Below are 17844 nucleotides of genomic sequence, written 5' to 3' on the forward strand. Positions count from 1 at the left end.
AGTTTTTTAACTTTATAAAAAAAAACTGAAAAATATCAAACCATAACGAATAAATTTATATGTGTAAGATATATTTTATATATTAGGTTTAAAAATAAGAAATATTTTAAATTTTTTGTCAAGGGTGTGTGTTGATGGAAATAACTACAAGTCACCAGGTAACAGATCCAATCCGAAACTTATGCTACTCCTATTGAAACTAAATAAGTTCTAACATCTTGTGTAGTATGCTACAAGAATATTCCGATGATTTTAAATAGCAAGCTACAAGATAGCATATATCTTTTCTCTTGTATGATTTAAATTTCTTTTATTGGATACCTTAGTAGACTCAGTTTTTGAGTCCCATCTTGATCAATTTTTTTTCACCTCATGTGATCTAGATTTTTGTCTTTGCTTTACTTTGCTTAGCTTGATTGCTTATTATGTTGCATGTCATTTTCATGCTAATTATAGTATCTCATGTGCATTTGAGGATACTTGTGAAAGGTCCGATTGGAAAATGATTCCGAACGGAGTGACGATGGTATTTGTGCCAGATTGGCTATATGACAGGTAATGTAGGCCTAAGGGCGGAATATTGTGATTGGAAGCCTAAATTGCTAAGACTCCATGTGATCTGGGAGATCTAAGAGTGCCGGGTTGGTATATGGACCTCGCGAGTCCCCCATGGGTCACGATTCGTCAATGTTCGAACGTGTGTATACCAAGAGATGGAAAAAGGCCTTGCATTGCACTGCATTTCATATCAATGCATATCATATTATCTCATTGATTATTTGGGTGTGATTTAATGAGTTGAATGCCTGATTTACCTTAATTGCTTACTTGGAAACTTGATGGACTTGTGGATTAGAAACTTCACTTAGGCTTATAACCTAAGATTATTGTGATTCATTGTGATTATTATTACTGTGGACTAATAGCAGATAAGTGTAGTAAGTGGTAATCGTAGGCCAGCCCTCGTCTCCGTTTTTGTTAGGGTAGGTTGATGATGCTGCTGAGTATCCGTTGTTCTTTGTACCCACACGCTACACTTGCTGCACTTTTTTTTTAGTGTGCAGATTCTGTACTTGGTACGAGCACCGCTCAAGACTTCGTCGGTCGTTGAGGAGGCCTTTCAAGACTTTGGGGTGAGCTACTAGCAGACCCGTAGCACCAAACCCTCATCTATGTTTATTTTCTGTCCCTTCATTTCAGACAGTATTTGAGTACTACTCATACTTGTATTCGCATTTAACAGTCTTGTACTAGTGACACCAAATTCGAGGATGGTTGTACTTATAATTCACCCGTTTTATGATTATAAGGCTTTAAAAACTTAAAAGTTGACTTGTATGTTTATTCGGCATTATTTCTTACTTTATTTGTTGAGTTTTGTGTTGTAAATGACTTACTGACACTACAAGAAAAACGGCCTTTAAGGAAGGGAAATTTGGTCCCTAAAAGTCTAAATCTGGTCCCAAAAGAGCAATTACGACGAGAAAAAGCTGGTCGCCACCCGTCGTAATAGCCTCCGCCGCTAAAGGCCAACAACGACGAGTTAAAAAATCTGGTCGCTAAATGTCAATAAAGACGAAAGAAAATCTGGTCGTTACATACTTTTAGAGACTACACATCTCGTCCCTAATGGACTATTAATATCATGAAAAATATATATTTTCTGGTCGTTAAAACTTTTAGCGACCACCCTTCAATTGGTCCTAGATTATCTTTTAGAGACGAGTTGTACTGGTCCCTCTTTAAAATAATTGTACTAATTTTAGCAACCGCTTTTCTGATATATTATTGACCACGAGCGGTCCTAAAGCTCAATGTCACAAAAAAAGTTAGTTTGATCAACAAATATCAAATTGCTACTGAAAAATCTAGATATAAAAAAGTTTTATATGGACAGAAAGACGAGTTATTAATTACAATAAAATGGTTAACATCCCATGATGTTAGTTTCAATATGTGCTCAACACCTAAACAAAAGAACTAAGCTAACATCCCGAGCTAGACTATGATATCAAGTTTTGCAATACATTCCTAGAAAATTAATAATGAGCTTGTGCATTTTCTAAACTTCATCTTGACTTGTAACTTCAATCTTCAAAATCTGTAAGTACAAAATTTTGAAAAGACGATGAATAATTATTAGTAAAGTAATATATGTAAGTTTTACATAGCAACGGTTAAACCACTTACCCCAAAAGAAGTCTAAATTCATGAGGTGTTATCCAACAACATCAACAATGCTGCTGGAAAATTAAGAAAATTGATTAGAAAAGCTTTGCGACGCATTAACCAAGATCCAAAAATATATTTTAAAGAACCACAACTTACAGAATAACCGTGATAACTGACAAGAATAATAGAAGTGTTTGAATTTAAGGCGTCGTTTCCCATTTAAAGAGAAACACGCTACTGGACTTCTCTCAATTTCTATAGATTACACTGGCGAAGTTAGAAAAATAAGAGCTCGCTGCTATTCTTCATGTAATATATGTTCCTAACTAAAAGATTTCCATTCTCATACTGTAGATGGTAATTCTTTTAACCTTCCACCAAACCAAGTGAGACTATGAACTCTTTCTGGTACCAAACAAGGAATCACAAAAATTAAACTGGAAACAAATAAAAGTAACAAGAGTTAACAACAATAAGACTTTTTCCATCTGGTAGAAAATTGCTCTTTTATCGATCTTGAATAAGGCTTTTTCCATCATCAAAACAACAATTGCACTTTCTTTAACGGTAAGTCCTTTGAGCTAGAGCTTTAAAGCATATAAAACAAAGCAGTACTGAGAAATTTAGTCATTTCTCATAAAAATGATATAAGAAACAAGTTCAACCTTAGCTGCTCACTGTTTGGATGAATATAAATGAAGTAAATTATAAATATAGCAGCTACTAGCTTCCAGCAAACGTTAAATTCAGCCATGGAAGCAAATGCTCACAAAATGGCGCTCCAACCTTTAAGTTGCATAAAGTTTAATTTCCATAAGAAGGAAGATCAAAATTTCAACCAACATGTTTAACATGAGCTAGAGTATTTAAAGCAAAGTTCTAAGAAATATAATATTTTCCAACTATCTATCCTCCTCAAACCCCACTATGTGGGGTTTCACTGGATATGTTGTTGTTGTATAGTTGAAAATGTAGCTTCAGATTAATGGACGAGATCTCAATAATAAAATCAGAGTACAGATGATTTTTTAAGTTGCTCAATCAGATACAGAAACATAAAACAAGATTAAGACCCCAAACTGGTCAAACCATTGAATATGGCTCTTAAGAATCCCATCTTTAGGCTAGACTTCTAAATGTGGCCCCAAAGTATAAATCTGACCTAAAGAAACAAACAGACATTGACAACTAAGTATCATTTCATTCGAATTTGTCGTTTGTTTATACTTCCTCAAACATTGAGTAATCTATAAGATGTATTAAATAACAAGGATCTATAAGATGTAATGAGTAAAAATGATAACAAAATTATAAAAAATGCACTACATAACGACGTACCTGGCAATCATACTTAAAGCCCCTAGGCGTGCACAAGTATTGTCGGGGCCTATGCATAAGCGGCAAAGTTAGCTCCCTCTCCAATAATCACTACAAGAAATTGGAAGATTAGATATGCATATCTTGTGAGCTTTTCATAGATCTTAAGTACGGGATCAGCTTTTGATCAAGTTAAAACTGTCATTTTTTCCAGATAATTTCATATATCAGACTCTTAAGATAACTTATCCAAGAGCTTTTTCATGATATTCTCTGTTTTTTTTTCTTTTTCTAAAGCATGTTCAAAGTCTTTGTGTTCCATAATCGATGCAGGTTTTTTCTTAGACATACAACATTATATGCTTAAGGATTCATACAACAACTACTCCACTCCAATCCCAAGAAAGTTGAGTTAACTATATGGTCAATGAACTCATGCTTAAAGTCAAAAGAACTCTCTAAAATAACAAAAGATTTTTCTTACTAGATAACATTCCAGCCTACCAAACAAGGTTCCAACAAGGGGTGGCCTCCTGAACCTGTTCAAAATTCAGCATCAATTGGTAATTCATAATAACAAGACCAATTTCCTTAGCCTCAACAAAAAGCAGAAGAAATTTTATAAGAATATATGGTATTATGCGCACACAAAATTTTCATTGATAGCAAAATCAGAAATTTTACTTAATCAACTTTGACCATGTAGTTAGAAATGTACATGTATGTTTAACATCCCAAACTTCCCTATGGAATCCCTACAAATGAAAAACTAGGCAACTAAACTCTGTATGGGAAAAAACTTAATTGCCAGTTTTGCACCTAACAAATGAATGCAAGACGTGTACCTTCGCATATAAACTTTTATATTTAGTCATGGTGAAATAAAATGTATTCTCATATCAATTTGTGAATTTGACGGTTAAATTGCTTGGTTTGATGTAAATAGGTGCAGGTTAGTGTATTCCACGACAGAGTTATCAAGGGAAAAGTTTTAAGCAAGGAAGGTATTACAAGTATACTAAATTATCACGATCAAGATAATCATGCTAATGTATCCTTGAGCTGCTGCATGTGGATGAGTACGACATACTTAGAAAACAACCAATCCCCACAAGGATAAAGCATATCCCGTAATTGACATAAATAAACTACTCCACCGGGTTAGGAACATGTCACATGTTCGAATCCTGCCAAAAGAAAACATATGATATTTAAGCGAAGAAGGGTACAACCCCATTATCCACTGAGTTTCGAATTGTATTCTACGGGCTCTCTGGATTTGTCAATTATAAAAAATAAAAAAACTATCCCATTGCTTAACTAAACCAATAAACTTAATTACCTAACAGCAAATCTAAATATAGAGATTAAATGGTGCAAAAGCTAATACAAGAAATTATGCACACTGGGAAAGAAAAATAACTTGCTCATTTCCCATTTGCACCAGCTTTTTTTAGACCTTGCTTCTTAATAACAAAGCTGGACCAACGAAAATACTGGATGATATAGCTAATATAACTCCATGAACATTATCAGACATGCCCTCCATTTTATAGAAAAAGCAGAGGAATAATCATATAAAAATTCTAGACATTCAAAATCCAATTCTTTCCAGCAAATGAAAACCCTGCATATGACAAAAACAAATGCAACAATATTATCATCCATTTCTCCATTGCTCGCTTCAGGGCAGAGAAGCAATAGCCCTGCGCTGCGTCTCGTTTCTTGCTTAAAGCGCGCGCTTTTGATAGCACTGCCTAAACCCAATCTTTGAGAAGAACATTGAAACGATGGCTTACCACAACAACAATGATCTGTAGCATATTGAACAAGAGACTCTACAAATAGAGATTCACTACCGACATGATTTAGCTCCTAAGTTTTTCCTCTGCTTGAGATGTACGTTCAACGCGGTCCTCCATCAAGCTACGACCAAACAATTGTAGAATCCATTGTCAATACAAGCTAAAATCATGTACTTTTACATTTTCTTGACTTTGTTCAAAGGTAGGGAAGGACTTTAACAGTGCACTCCTTTCTTATATTCTCAAGTATACTAAAGAAAAAAAGATTCACGAGTCACATCAAACAGTCGGTGGAAACTCTTGCACCATGTTTTCTTTTTCAACACAAGAAGACTAAAGTCAATCAAACACATATCATTGTAAAATAACACAATTCACACAAAATATGAACGAAAGCAAAGTTAGAACTTTTAAATAGCTTTGAACAAACAATGATCCATTAGTCATAACCATTCTAAACCACTGATAAAAATAAAAAAAGGGTAACAAATATTCTATATTGTAATCCCTCCGAAAAACACTAACTAATACCCTAAAGATAAATTTCAAGTTTATAATCAAATAAGGCATGCTAGCACAAACAAAAAGTACATTGACCCAATAATCTAAACCATATAAATGGCATCTGAAAAATGTAATTCCACCTCAAATAAGCGCTAAAATCAAATACCCTAATGTAATATATGACAAGTAACAAAATGGTGGCATAGGACTCTCTATTATTCTGTAGATACAGGAAGGGGGTAGGTTGGGTCCTAACCATGGTGAAATGGTGGAGAGCGTAGAGGTGGAATCAGGGCGGGGTTGAAGATTTCTTCTTTAGTGACTGACAGATATACTCCTTTTTGAAAAGGATAAGTTGACTCTCCACATCTTGATGCTTTGGCAAGAGATTCTAATTTTGAAATTGGTCACAGAGAAAAAGAACAAACTCAATCCTAGCAACGGACGAACTACATATATCAAAGATACCACACTTCTCTGCTGCACAAGAACTCATAGACGAGAGACCTAAGGCTGATATTAGGTCTCTCCTCCGACAATGGAGAATTCGTGCGACGAATTCTGTGTTATCGATAGCTTACCGTATCACTTAGGTTTTGATAAAAGAAGATTTGGGGATTTCTTGACTTTGAGAGAGTAAAGTTATCGCTTAAGGAGTTTTTTTTTTTTTTTGGCTAAGTACCTTAAATATAGAGGCCTTTTGTTTCTGATTTTTCATTTATTTTTAAGAGGTAAATAAATGTGTCTTCTGTCCCGCTCAATTTAGAGCATCAGGGACCAAATATTTATTATTTTGGCGACCAGATTTTTTCTCTTCCTTAACTTAAAAACTAAATTGACAATCAGGCAACTGGAAGAAAATCTCGTCCCTATAAATATACCTTCAGGGACTAGATTTTTAACCCGTCACTAAAGGCTGGTCGTAAATGAGCCTTTTTCTTGTAGTGTGACTTGGGGGAGTTAGTGCCTTCTCGGCTCTGTAAATTGGATCGTAATAGTGACTTTAGTAGGTAATTTGCAATACTTGAATGACCATATAAGTTATTCTCCCATAATCTAACCTAAGATCACCATTTTATAGCAAAAAAAGAAAGATCATTTAATGAGTAACCTTATAGCAAGAAAAGAAAGATCAATAATATGTATATAGACACCTTAACTTGGCTTCAACTGATACCTAAATACTCGAACTTTGAGAATGAACATCTAGACACCTCAACTCGTCTCTATTGTGTCTCGTGGACACCCAATGCTGACGTGGCACATAAATTTTGGAGGTATTTGGATGATTTTATTTTAAGTTGGAGTATTCAACTGACACAGTTGAACCAAGTTGAGGTGTCTAGATGATCATTTTATAAGTTAGAGTGTTCAACTGACACCGTTGAAATTAGTTGAGGTGTCGAGATGATCATTTTATAAGTTGGAGTGTTCAACTACCGTAAACACCAAGTTTAAGTGTTTATCTATGTACTAGTTTCGGCGAACGTGCGTTGCACGTGTGTACCGCGTCAACCGATATATACGCCAATTGACCCATTATCCATAGCGGCAAGGATTAAGAGATAGCTATGTATACGAAGCTTAGCATACTTCACCCCTATTGTATTTTATATAAGAGAAATTATCCAAATAAGAATTATCTCTTTTTTAATATTAAAACTTTGTTAAAAAACTAAAGATTCTAAAAGAAAAAAAATATTAGAAACGCTTATAAAGTATGTAATTTTTTAGGTGACTTGCATGAATTGGGATAAACTTTTAAAAATTGTGTCATTGTCTATTTACAACCTATTTGCTGAAAAATATTTACTGAAATCATATTTGAAAGAATTCAAATTCTCAAAATACTTTTCAGTTTAAATTGTATTCATGTTTTAAAAAAAAAGAAAAGAAAAAAAGAATGCCTTTTTTTAAGTTTGAGTTTACTATGTAAAGTTGATCAAGTTTGAGATAATTTTTGTTATAATTACTATTTCACGCATAAATTTAGTTATCTCGAAGGATTATGTGGTAAAAGTCATTAACAAAAAAACAACTACATCTGTACTTCAATATTTTGATAGTTGGGCTTAATTTCCAATTTCATTTAACTATATAATAAGCATGTGTCTTTCGTCGTCCAGGGTTATTTCCGGTATGTAATTTTTTGTGAAATCTAACGTGTCACTCGAGAGTGAAACTGAGCAGTCACTATCAATTGTCTGGTTTGTCTTTGCTTTCTAGATATTGACACTTCCCCTCTTATATCTCCATTTTCCTTCCATGTCTTTCTTTCAATTTTTTCAAAAATCTTCTTGAAGGTTCTCTATTCATTTTACTTACTCCATATTGGGTGTAACGCAGTAAGATTACATTTGCTCCTCTATTTTCTTTCATTTGTTTTTTCTCCCTTAGTTTAATTCTTCATTACCTGCTTTACAGTTTCTTTATTGTTGGCATTATGTTACTTCCTTGCTTCTATTACATCTGCTCCTCTTCTTCTTTTTCCTTGCAATTTTTGCTTTTTGATTCTCTGTTATTTTCTTGTTCTGTTTCATGTAAATTTTAACTTATTCTGCGAGTCATTTTTTTTTTTGATATAGAAGTTGAATTTTTGGTCAAATATAATTAATGGGTCTTTGATACTAATGAGCTAATCATTGTTGTTGAGCTATTTTTTTTGCTCGGTTAGGACTTGGGTAGTCAGTTCTTAGATTTTGAACATGCATGTTAGTCATTTGGTCTGATAAGTAGAAATCTGATATTTCTTGGGCAATAAAACTTGAATCGGAATTTCTTCATTTGCAGTCCCGTTGATGACAATCAGTGGTGCTGGATAAGGATGAAGAAGAAACAGTCATCCAGAAGCCTCTTCCTTCTCTACTGCAACTTCGGGACAGCCCACTATTTCGAATTTCATCCCTAAAAGAACTAAGTTTTATAGGTGCATTTTGTTTTTCTTGTGGTGTAATTTTTTACGAATTTGTATTAAGGATTTTGATTCTAACCTAGAATTTGAAATTTGGGGCTTTATAATTCAAGTAGAGTTTTGCTTTATTGATTTGCAATGAACTCTTTGCCTTTGATTTTCTTAAAGCATGTTTTACTCTCCTTTAGTTTTCACTAATTGATCAATTCATCTGTGAATCTTTGGATAGCCTTTGCTCCGTCGTATTGGGAAAAGGCACGAAAGAGTGCAGTTTGACTAAAGTTTTGCAAATTGGTTACATAAACTCCAAATTAATGAGTTTTACTATCCTAAACATTAAACAACATCCACGTTGTTGTACAATGCAGATCATTCCCCTTTTTTTTTTATGACAAGGGCACAGGGTAAATCCTGCTCATGTGCAATAGCCCATCCAAACCACACTGGAGAGATAACCCACACTAGATAAGCTCGATGCAACGAGCTCAATCCAGAAGACAAATCCCCTATTGTCGTAGGCAGGGGGTTTCGGACCTGAGACCTTTGTTATGAAAACCCCATGCTCAACTAACGGAGTCACCCTTGCGGGTGTGCAGATCATTGCTTAATGTATCTAAAAAATGCAGCCTTCTTTTCGGTGAACTCAAGTCAATCTTTATTTTTCAGATAATTTGATTGAGTACCTTCTCAAGCATTAATACCAAAGTCTTTGTTTTCTATTAAGCTATAACATAGTTACACTTGGTATATGCTTAGTATTATGGCATCAACATATGTCATGGAGCTTCAAAATCCAGTAATTTTTTTTTCTTTTTTTTTTTTTTTTGCACAAATCAAAGAAGGTTAGTAATCTAATGACAAAATTACTAAATTAAATATTCGAAACCATGTCTGACATAGATTGGTTGAAGTTGCAGGATTCCTTTGTACTGACATGAATATGGTAAGAAGGTCCATCAAACTCTAGCCTAAGTTTACGCGGCCTAAATAAGCTAGACAACTGTTAGTCCTTTATCTGTTTGCTAAGATTATCCTAATTTCTAACTGATCCTTGAAAATCAAAGCACATTATATCCCTATTTAATCATAGACCTCCCACATGCAACACTAAATATGGAGTTTCCACTGCTAAACTATTCACAGTTAGCTTGTCTTGTAACGCAGGAGTCCACCTCCAGCACAAGGCCTCCGGATTTAAGATCTCTTAAGTTCGAAGGATTCTTCCTACTTTCTGTCGAACATCCCCCAATTAGAGAGAGTAGATTCATGCAATATTTGCTTTCTTAATCTCTATTGGTCTTTTTAAATCTTGAGGATTATTGGTTTTACTTTTCTCGTGAAATCTCTATTTGTTGCTTGCTCATAGGATATGTTCTAGATATTGTGCAATAAAGATGGGGAATATGTTTTGTGCAATAAAGATGGGGAATATGTGAAAGATCAAGACAAATGCACCATCGATTAATACTTATGCAATTTATGGACCAAAATAAACATAAACTTATTTTCGCAAAGAATGAGACAAAATGGTTGTGTATTTTACTCGGAGTCTCCCTTTTGTGAGGATATTCCTTCTTAAATTTACAAAAACTACTCAGTACTTCCTTAGAAAGATATGTTCGCCTAAAAAATATTAATAGTAGGACTGCTGAGATTCTCGCGTCAATGTTCTACTTCTACTATTTTTTAAGTTATGAACCCGCTGATGATCTCACTGAAATTTGATAATGAGTTGGTTTGGTCTATTTTCTTTAATGAGTTAAGAATATACATTACTACTATGTCATGCAGTGAAGGTTCATAGGTAATTAGAAAAGGAAAATTATTGTCTGAACTAATTATTTCTAGATCTATTTTTTGGCATTGGTATTTGCCTTTTCCAGTGTTCACTCGAGTTGGGAAGTTGGATGAGAAGTTCGTCCTCTATTTAACTTTTTATTATATCTAAATGCGAAAGTGGGACGAACACAGCAATATCATGCTGTACAAAAAGCTAGCCGAATTGTACTTAAAACTTTGGCCTTTTCTATATGAACATGTGTAACCAATTGAACTTAACAGTACCACTCCATATGTCCACAACTCTTTATTGATCTTACACGTGTTGATGTAGCAATATCCGAAGGGGTAGTTTCGTAGCAATGAATACTTGTACCAAAAGCTATATAAATTGTACACTTTAACTAACTCTTGTACCATGAGCTATATAACTTGTACACTTTATCCAATTATTTTTATATCTCATGTAGACATGTGTCATATTACTTAATATTTATTCTCTTCTCATGCATAGATATATACACTTCAAATTTAATTCTCCGACACATTTATTTCCTCGTGCACTTTTACTTGTTCACTTTTGACTTTTTGTGTTCTAGCTAACATAGACATATGCAGTTCAATTTTAATTCTCTTACACAAATTTATTTCCTCTGTGCACTTTAATTTGTTCATAGTACTGAATATTTATTCTCTTCTCATGTATACATGTATGCACTTCAATTGTAATTCTCCGACACATTTATTTCTTCCGTGAACTTTTACTTGTTCACTTTTGACTTTTTACGTTATTTAAGAATTAATAAATGAAGTACTCCCTCTGTCTTATATTACTTGGCCACGTTACTAAAAATATATGTCCAAATTACTTGTTCATTTATAAAATCAAGATAAAATTAATTAAATCTTTCTCATCTTACCCTCTCCGTCCCATATTACTTGGCTACTTAATATTTATTCTCTTCTCATGCATACACGTATGTACTTCAATTTTAATTTTTCAACACATTTATTTCCTCCGTGCACTTTTACATGTTAATTTTTGACTTTTCACGTTCTTTAAGATTTAATAAATGAAGTACTCCCTTTGTCTATATGTCACGCCCAAAACCATGGCCTGGGCGAAACACGACACTCGGTATCTTACTGCATGTGACCGAGCGAACCACATGGTTTGCTGAATCATCATGAGGCATAACATGAGCGGAATTTAACCTGAATGCATGATGAGCCTTTATAAAATGCAATAAGTCATAATACTAAATCAAAATACTTGTTTAAACATGAGTGCGGAAATAACATGAATGAGCCAAAATGGCTATATGACTCCGAAAGTGTGACATGACATAACTGACTTGTCTAGTCTATGAAACCTCTAACATAAGTCTGAACATGGAAAACATACTCGCTGGGACAAGGCTCCCAGCATACCTTAGATGCATAGCTAATCATAAAATAAAGAGTTGACTAAACTCCGAATGAGATGGGGCTCACCAATGAGCTGGTACGTGCAGATCCTAATGAGCAGAGGCGTCGTCCTGTAAATTCGTACCTGCATCGTGAAATGCAGGCCCCCGAGCAATAAAAGGGGACGTCAGCACATTGAATGTACTGGTATGTAAAGCAACTGAAAGAATTAATGTGGGACATGAAAATAACATAATAGAGATTGAGCTGAAACATGATCATGAACATGAGTACATATACATATATAACATGTGTAAAGTATCGTGAGTAGGGAGAGCAGTAAATATAACCGACAACATGGTCCGGTACTTGCGTCCTACCAGCAGAACACTCATACCTTGCCAGGGACATGAGATTTAATAATATTATGAAAGGATCCAGTCATTATGAGAGATCGTCCTAAGCATGGGTGGAGTAATCCTCATCCTACGGTGGCTACGTAGTTTCAGGCTGTTTGAAGCCTTCTCGGTAATTAACGCAACTCCCAAAAACATGAACATGTAAAATAAGTGGCACTTGCTGCCCATGGTTTTCATGAATATAACTGTCACGACCCAGCCCCGTGGGCCGCGACTGGCACCCTACTTGGGCACCCAGACCGATTCACATAGCCAATTACCAAATCCAAACTTAACTAAATTTTTCATATTAGCCACTTTAAACATAATTTAAATCAAAACCTGTCTTAAGCGGTCGCACGTATCATAATACCATATCAGAACGGAAAAGAGCGGCGGAATGTACATCGCCGGTCATGTGTACAAATATAAACATAAGGGCCATTTTGGTCACCATAACAGACGAACCGCATTCAGACGCAAATCGGAAACAGACAAACACATATAGGACCCTCGACCCACATATATGACTACAGGCCTCTACAAATCCAAAACGAAGACATATGACGGGACAGGGCCCCGCCGTACCCAAATAGTCAGATATACAGAAATATATACATAGCAAAAGATGTATGTACCAAAAGTGGACTCCGGATCAAAAGGGAGTACTCCGAAATAGCAGAAAGTGGAGCCTACAGTGGTGGATCACCAGTGTCTGTACCTGCGGGCATGAAACGCAGCCCCCGGAGAAAGGGGGTTGATAACGTCCAAATCCACCCTATTAATTAGAATGGGCACGGTCGTATGCAAATATAATTTACCCAACTATGAGTCGGGGTCGAATCCCACAGAGAACAATATATAGGCGATTAGGAAAGTAAGGAATTTTCACTTTCTACACTAAGCCAAACACTTGATAATATTTTGGTTTTTGGAGAAAATTATAGCTAATGCAAAAATGTAAACTAACCTAGAAAGCAAGTAAAATGATCAATGGCCACAAGCATGGATACAAGGGAAACTACTCTCAAGTAATGATCCAATGGACTTCATGATTTACAAATAATGGTGAGTTTATATTACTTAGCATCGGATAATGACTCTAAATTAGCTTCTTCCGAAGACTAACTAGACTACCTAATTGAATATCCCTAAAGCAATTAGGAGCATTAAGAACACCCGAATATGGCTACAAGTGGTGTCGCCTATCCCTAGGTCGATTTCCATTAGATGAGGGTTAACGCCCCAAATTCTTGTTAATTAATCTTTCCCAATCCCGAGTTTGCCTCTTCCAAGTTTAAATCGAAATAAATGGGCAAGTCTTAGGGTTAGCTACTCCCTTAAGAATCATTCAAAATGAGATTAATTAAAGAAACAATAACCCACTTCATTAGGAATAAAATCATTCAACACATAAGCAAAACAAGAGATTCAATCCAACTTAAACAATGTATACTTCCATAAACAAGGTTCAAGTATTGAAATGAAATACTACACACATAAATATTCAATACAAAACAAGAGTAGAAGAAATGGGTAAAGAATTTCTCATTGGGTGCCTCCAAATCTTCTCTTCCAAGGTGTTGATGATGAACCCTAGCCTCCAAGAACTTGTGTATTGTGCCAAAGATGAAAAATATTTTGCCCCCTAGTCTTCCTTTTATGTTTCCCAATTTTTCCAAGTCCAAAAAATGACAAAATATGCCCCAGATTTTCGTTTTTGCAGTTCTGCCCGTTTTTTGCAAATCTGTCCCGTTTTTGCAAAACTGTCCACTTTTGACAGTTTTGCAAAACTGTGCAGTTTTGTCCAATTTGACCTCTTTTTGACTTTATTTTCACTTGGTTTCTTCCGATCACTTCTAAATCACATAAACCTATAAAATAGATGTAAATGATATTAAATGCACTATTTTCTCAAGCAAACATAGCAAAAATATAAGATTAAAGAAGAGATAAATTGGTAAAATACCAACTTATCAGGGGTCAGTACGAAAGATGCACTGAGTATGTAAAGCATAGAGTATAGAAAATATAACCCCAACTGAAAACAAACAGGATACAAATGAGGGAAATATCGAACAGTATATCAAAATTTGTATCAAAATCATATATACATAATGCAAGCAAAAATCATGTAAAGCTCAGGAACGTGGTCACCACTCCGACGCTGGTGCCACACACAGCATAACACCAGAAGGTTCAAATCTCCGTACATCCCCGAACACACATATCATCATACGTATCACCAGCCATATCACAACATAACTCCAAACGGAACCCGGCCCTATGGCGAGGTCTCGGGAACCGTAACACAGCATACGACCGAATTTATCATAGCGCGCACGAATCATAACCGGCCCGGGAACCGGCGAACGAAATCATAATAAGGGCACGAGCAGAGTCGTGAGCAAACAATGCAATTTGTATGTCAAAATATTCTTTGAAACTTGTTAAAATCATAAGTCAATTTATTAGTCAAAATAGTCGAGCGATTAGTTAGTACGGAGTTCTTTTCACAAAGATATTTCCAAAGTAATATTTATGGTTCAAAATATAGTTTAGAATATCGTGGCAGTTATAACATTATTGTATGATAGGCAAATTCATAACAAAAGTCTTTTACCGACTTTGTACACAAATGGGCATAATAGAGCAAACAAAGAAGTCTCGGGGTTAGCGGGCCCACCTCGGGTCAAGTCGAGGTGGCGGACATGAATCACGGACATTTGGGGTCTATGGAATCATACATGGAGGATCCGAAGCGATTTGATTACATTTGCATAAGTTTCGAACATTTAATTACTTTGAAAGCAAAAGAAGAACTTTAAGGTTCAATTCGATTGAATGAATAGTAGACATTCTCTAATTCGGATTTCGGGGAACAGGATTGCTCCCGGGGTTCCGATATTGACCTAGCATACCTAAGACATGCCAAAAGAAGGAGTGGGTAGCCTTACATACCTTATATATGTCTTACGTTCGCCCAAAACTCAAGTCCCGTTTCGCTCAGAATCTGCAAATGGTCAGAGTTACCTAATTAGGAATTTCAATACTTAAGAATGCACTTAATCTCATATTTGCCTACCGAAATTTCGGCAGCATTTCCCCTATATATATAACACCCCGAGACTTAGCTCGGCTCCATATACAACAACACAACAGCCCACAATATCACAAACATCATATGTCGCAACAAAATAAGTCTAACGTCAATATTCTTTCTTTCTACATAATTCAACAACTTTCATCCAAACTTCACAATATCAAACTAACATCCACATTATCATATTCATTTACTCATTCAAAGTTATTCAAACACATTCCAATAATATTCCAAGCGATATACATGAATTCAAGTATGCCGCCACTTTCCATATTCTATCCAAAACTTCAACAAATGCGACAAACTATCAACTCGCATTGTTTTCATCCAAATTCATTAACAACGACCATAATTCACATTTAAAATCTTACTTCTATAATTATATAAAAATCACATGAAAATTACATAATCTCCCATATCGACATAAGACCAACTTCAATGCCAATTCAACTCGTTTAACATTCATTTACATCATAAATGCCACAACGACACAACTAACAAACTAAACAAAATCAAATTCACCTCCCCTCCACCACACTATGGCTCACGGCCAAACACACCCTTCTCACACACACACGCCATGCACAAACACAACACCATTCCATAATCTTCATGCAACATCAATCACTATAACATATAAACCCATTTCATAACATAAAAACATAGATTTCTCACCTTTTTTCTTGAAATTCCGATTTGCCGCAAACGTCGCTCTTTCGCCAAACTAATTGTATCACGTCGGAGAGCGTCTTGAACTTACTACTAATACAAAAAGAACAAGATTTTTTGGATCAAATCAAGGCTAGGAAAATTATTTTTCTTTTTTCTCCAAGGGTTCGGCCGAGAGCTTATTTTTGGAGCTCAATGGTTTTAATTTTTGTTTCTTGAACATTCTAATAGCTAAGGATGACTTTATAACATGCTTGATTAATGAGCACATGGAAATCACATGACCATTATATGGGGCTTGGGCCAAGGCCTCTTGGCCGGCCACCCCTTGGTCTTGGGCCTAAACTTTTCTCAAATTTTTCTTGAGCCCAATTCGTTGAAATCTCGTTTTGTAATTCTCGAAACTAATTTCCGAAATTCCAAATTTGCCCTCGGCCTTCCCCGAGGTCTTTGCACCAATACTTCCATAAACAACATAAACATATTAACTAAAATCAAATTATTTCCTTATAACATACAAGTCTTAATTATTTTTACGATTTCCAATTATGCGAAAACACGGGATATAACATTCTTCCCCCCTTAAGAACATTCGTCCTCGAATGTTAAATTAGTCTTATAATATAACGGGGGAGTTTCCCTTTATAATTAGCACACATAATTCATTCATCAATCAACACAACAAATTTGAAGGTTTAAATTACCTGTGGCCGCAGGAAACAAGTGGGGGTATTTCTTCTTCATCTCATCCTCTGACTCCCAGGTCATCTCTTCCCGGTTATTGTTGCGCCACAGGACTTTAACAGAAGGCACTTCCTTAGTGCGCAGTCTCCTTACCTGTCGATCCAAAATAGTTATAGGCTGCTCTTCATAAGACAAATGCTCCGTTACCTGAATATCATCCACTGGGAATATCCTGGAAGGATCACCAATACATGTTCGCAGCATAGACACATGAAATACCGGGTGTACGGCCTCCAAATCGGATGGTAAGTCTAGCTCGTAGGCGACCTCGCCTATCTTTCGCACGATCTGATATGGCCCGATATACCGCGGACTCAACTTACCCTTTTTACCGAATCTCATAACACCCTTCGTAGGCGACACCTTCAGAAATACCCAGTCGCCAATATGGAACTCTAACGGTCGACGTCATCTATTTGCATAAGCTTTCTGTCGACTCTGTGCAGCCAATAATCGCTCCCGAATAAGTTTTACTTTATCCACTGCTTCCTGGATCACATCTGGCCCAATTAATTTAGTTTCGCCCACGTCGAACCAACCAATAGGAGATCTGCATTTTCTACCATAAAGGGCTTCGTATGGTGCCATCTGAATGCTGGAGTGATAACTATTATTATAGGCAAATTCTATAAGCGGCAAGTGATCATCCCAGCTGCCTCTAAAATCAATAACGCAGGCCCGCAACATATCTTCCAGTGTCTGAATAGTGCGCTCGGCCTGCCCGTCGGACTGAGGATGAAAAGCTGTACTGAGGCTCACCTGAGTCCCTAATCCCTCCTGAAATGACCTCCAGAAATTTGCTGTAAACTAGGCACCTCGGTCAGTGATAATAGATACAGGGACTCCGTGAAGTCTGACTATCTCTCTGATATATAATCTAGCATAATCCTCAGCCGAATAAGTAGTCCGGACTAGGAGAAAGTGGGCTGATTTCGCCAGTCTGTCAACAATAACCCAAATAGAATCGTACATGCGTGGAGTGCGCGGTAACCCAACAACGAAGTCCATATTAATCATCTCCCATTTCCAGGCTGG

At 35.9% G+C, this 17844-nt stretch overlaps 1 long non-coding RNA gene across 2 annotated transcripts; it reads right to left on the reverse strand.

Moving 5' to 3' along the window:
- Positions 1-1869: 1869 nt before the first annotated feature.
- Positions 1870-6478, reverse strand: LOC132606266 (uncharacterized). 2 transcript variants are annotated; one of them, XR_009569654.1, is made up of 6 exons: positions 6055-6478; positions 5289-5415; positions 3974-4028; positions 3511-3600; positions 2191-2243; positions 1870-2101 (listed from the first exon to the last, which is right to left on the reverse strand). It is a non-coding gene; the product is annotated as an uncharacterized LOC132606266 (long non-coding RNA). The 2 variants fall into 2 exon arrangements; XR_009569653.1 differs by having other exon boundaries at positions 2191-2240; positions 6055-6477.
- Between the last annotated feature and the right edge of the window lie 11366 nt (positions 6479-17844).

The sequence above is a fragment of the Lycium barbarum genome, chromosome 8, assembly GCF_019175385.1.
Source record: "Lycium barbarum isolate Lr01 chromosome 8, ASM1917538v2, whole genome shotgun sequence".
NCBI classification, from domain to species: Eukaryota; Viridiplantae; Streptophyta; class Magnoliopsida; order Solanales; family Solanaceae; genus Lycium; species Lycium barbarum.